The sequence below is a fragment of the Lathyrus oleraceus genome, chromosome 2, assembly GCF_024323335.1.
Source record: "Lathyrus oleraceus cultivar Zhongwan6 chromosome 2, CAAS_Psat_ZW6_1.0, whole genome shotgun sequence".
Taxonomy (NCBI): Eukaryota; Viridiplantae; Streptophyta; class Magnoliopsida; order Fabales; family Fabaceae; genus Lathyrus; species Lathyrus oleraceus.
Genome location: NC_066580.1, coordinates 428,871,345 through 428,875,363, shown reverse-complemented (window position 1 = coordinate 428,875,363; position 4,019 = coordinate 428,871,345).

The window sequence follows — 4,019 nt, the reverse complement described above, 5'->3', positions numbered from 1 at the left end:
TGGAATAAGATCAGGCTGATTCGTCTCCCACTCACCCTTGATCTGATTGACAACGAGGGCTGAATCACCATAAACATCGAGGTGTTTGATCCTCAGATCGATGCATTCTTCTAATCCCATGATATAGGCTTCGTACTCAGCCATATTATTCGTGCATTTGAAAGTTAGCCTTGCTGTAAACGGAATATGTGTGCCCTGAGGAGTAATGATTACTGCCCCAATTCCATTTCCGTACTGATTTACAGCGCCATCGAATACCATACTCCATCGGGAACTAGACTCTGGCCCTTCATCGAGTGTAGGCTCGTCACAATCTTTCATCTTCAAATACAGAATCTCCTCGTCTAGGAAGTCGTACTGAACTGACTGATGATCTTCAATCGGCTGATGTGCCAAGTGGTCAGCCAAGATACTACCTTTAATAGCTTTCTGAGCTCGATACTCGATATCATACACATATAGCAACATCTGCCAACGGGCAATCCTCCCGGTTAAAGCAGGCTTCTCAAAGATGTACTTGATGGGATCCATTCTGGATATCAACCAAGTTGTATGATTTATCATGTACTGGCGTAAACGCTTAACGGACCAAGCTAAAGCACAGCATGTCTTCTCAAGCATTGAGTATCGAGACTCACAATCAGTGAACTTTTTACTCAGGTAGTAGATAGCAGATTCTTTCTTTCCGAATTCGTCTTGCTGACCAGGGACACAACCCATCGAGTCTTCAAGAACAGTCAGATACATGATCAAAGGTCTTCCTTCTACTGGCGGAGACAGGATCGGAGGTACAAACAGATATTCTTTGATACTGTCGAAAGCTTTCTGGAAATCCTAGGTCCAATCATGAGACTGATCTTTCCGGAGGAGCTTGAATATCGGCGCACATGTGGCAGTCATGTGGGATATAAATCTGGAAATATAGTTCAAGCGGCTAAGAAAACCTCGGACTTGCTTTTCAGTTTTGGGCGCAGGAATCTCTTGTATTGCTTTAACCTTTGCAGGATCAACCTCAATACCTCTTTCGCTGACAATAAAGCCCAATAACTTGCCAGAACGGACTCCAAATGTACATTTGTTGGGATTCAGACGAAGCTTGAACTTCCTCAGTCGCTGAAAAAGCTTCAACAAATGCTCTACATGTTCAACTTTCGTCCGTGACTTAGCAATCATATCATCGACATAGACCTCGATCTCCTTGTGCATCATGTCATGAAACAAGGTAGTCATAGCTCGTTGATACGTGGCTCCGACGTTCTTCAAACCGAAGGGCATCACTTGATAACAGAATGTTCCCCAAGGTGTGATGAATGTTGTCTTCTCCATATCCTCGGGTGCCATCTTGATCTGATTATATCCGGAAAATCCGTCTGTAGCGGTGTATTCATCGCCTTTAGATTTATTGACTAAATCAAAAGCAAAGCATACAAAGATAGAGTCGCCACCGCACTTCTATTTATCCAAAGGAATGGCTAGAAAGCGGACAAAAGCCTAAGAAGTTTTGCAAAGAAAACTAATAAAAGGGGTACAGAGATCTGGGTAAGGGGGTAATTATGCAAAGGGAAGGTGTTAGGCACCCAATGCATCCTAGGTACTCCTAGGGAACCCTTTTCACAACTTGTTGTAAAAAGTATTGTTTATGAAAATATTTATTGTGCAAACATGAGGGAAGAGGTGAGAAAAGAATGTACAAGTTTATTATTTTTGTGTTTGGATGGATGAAACCCATTGCCTACGTACCTTTACAGGATCAAAACCTCGTAGTTCGACTAAAAGATTTCCAAAAAAGATGAGTGGATTGATTTTAAACAAAAGCCTTAAGGTCTTTCATTATCAAAGGGAGAACACTCAACCTGAACCAACAATCCACCATGCGAGGATGGCTTCAACATACTAGTGAGGGGTTAACCCTATAATAAGTATGGAAGTCTTACAATCAACTCACTAAGGATGCAGTGAGATTCACATCAACCACTAAGATAATTCAGATCTATCGCTAATGCATGAAAACTTATCAAGAAGTGGACAAGAGCCACAAAAAGCAATTGAGTGAGTGAAACTAACCAATTAGGAGTATTCACAAAGGTGGTCAAAGTTGACATTAGATTCAATTCAGAAGAAGTATTGTGAAAATGAAGTTTGAAAATCAGAGGCTTAAGGCCTAGGTTTCTAGTTTTGAAAACAGATGAAAATGTTTGCACAAAAGGTTTTCTGGTTTGGGTTAAAAATGCAAGTGGAGGTTGTAAGGAAACAAAAGGTGGGGATGAGGAGCAAAACTTTATTAGGAGTTCCTCTCTTGAGATCATATGTAGATGATCCAAGTAAGTACCATCCTTTGGAATAAGCGACAAAGCAATAAGCAAATAAGCAGGTTCAAAGAGAACAAAGCTGGAAATGGAATGCCAATAAATGGTCTTACATCCAACTCCGAAATGAGATGGGAAACGGGGTGCCAATAAATGGTCTTACATCCAACTCCACAGAAGAAAACAGAATAGGAAATAGATGGCCAATCAATGGTCTTACATCTGACTCCACAAAAGAAATAAAACAGGAAATGGAGTGCCAATAAATGGTCTTATATCCAGCTCCCCAAAAGGAACAGGAAACAGATAGCCAATCACTGGTCTTGCATCTGACTCCTCAAACAAAACAAATAACAAATGAAAAGCAAACATATGAATGATGCACAAATAAGCAAACAAGCAATCAATTATCACACTCTATACACAACCAAGAGGCTCAATCAAAGTTGGGCTTTAGTCAAGGGGTCATATCAACCTTGACAAACAAGCCAATACTGTTATGGGTGTTCAGACTCTTAACCACTGACATTGACCGTCAGGGTGAGTAGATGAAATGGGAGATGAGGGTTAGACCTCATAGCTTTTAACCCTGGTCAGGGTGAGCTTGAATCAAAGAAGGTGTGGGAGTCCAGAATGAGGGACTCTATTCCACTTGACTGACTCTATATACAAGATTTTGGGTGTTTATTCAAATGCATCAGCACATAGTGCGAGCAATATGAAAGACTCAACTGAATATCAGGGGATGGATTGCACATCCCTTCTATCTGCCAATTGCCTCTTCACTTAGGAGGACTTGAAGTACATGGCACAAAAGTAAACAATCAAAAACATTGCCTCTTAAGGAGGACTTCAGCCAAATGCCTTCCAAACATAAACGACAGGGCTTCCAGACTACATGGAGTTAGAGAGATTACCTAAGTGGTAAACCAACCACAAGCAAAGCAAAGCAACTCAAGTAATGAGTTAAAGCTACTAAAGTACCTGTAAGAAAATCAAACAAGTTGATATTCACATTCAGACAAACCAAACAGACAATCAACAGTGAGACAACCAATATACACAATGCAAGTCAACAACTCAAGTGAGTTAGCCACCCAAGGACCTACAACACAATCAACATTAGTTAAAAAAAGTAAATGCATCTCAATCAAGGAGATTACATCATCCATTAGAACTAATTGCTTGAACCTGAAAAGCAAAGCTCAAATTGTGAGTACAAACCCCTAGGGCAAAGCCTAGGGTCAAAGGCAAAGCAAAAAGTCAAAACAACAACCAATATTCAACATAAAGCTCATTTAAACAAGTAAGAACATGTCCTAAAAAGGACCAAGTCTAAAGCATCAAGCAAAGTCATCTCATGAGCAAGCTATGGCAAAGACAATTTCAAAGCACACAATTGGTCATCAAGAATGAAAATTCCATATTAAAACAGAAATGAATCAAACAATCCTGGAAATTTTCATGTGCACACAATATGTCAAACATAATCATCATCCCAAAAATTAGAATCAATAGAGTTCATTTGACCTAGAAATGAAAATGCACAAGTATGACATCAAATTGTGTGACACACATTGTCACACCATACATTCATGTGTCTAAAACAGAGATGGAAAATGATAAAAATGCACAACCAAGCCTAAAAAATCATGCAACATGTTGGGAATCAGCACATAAAATTTCATGGCAATTGGATCATTATTGAGCATT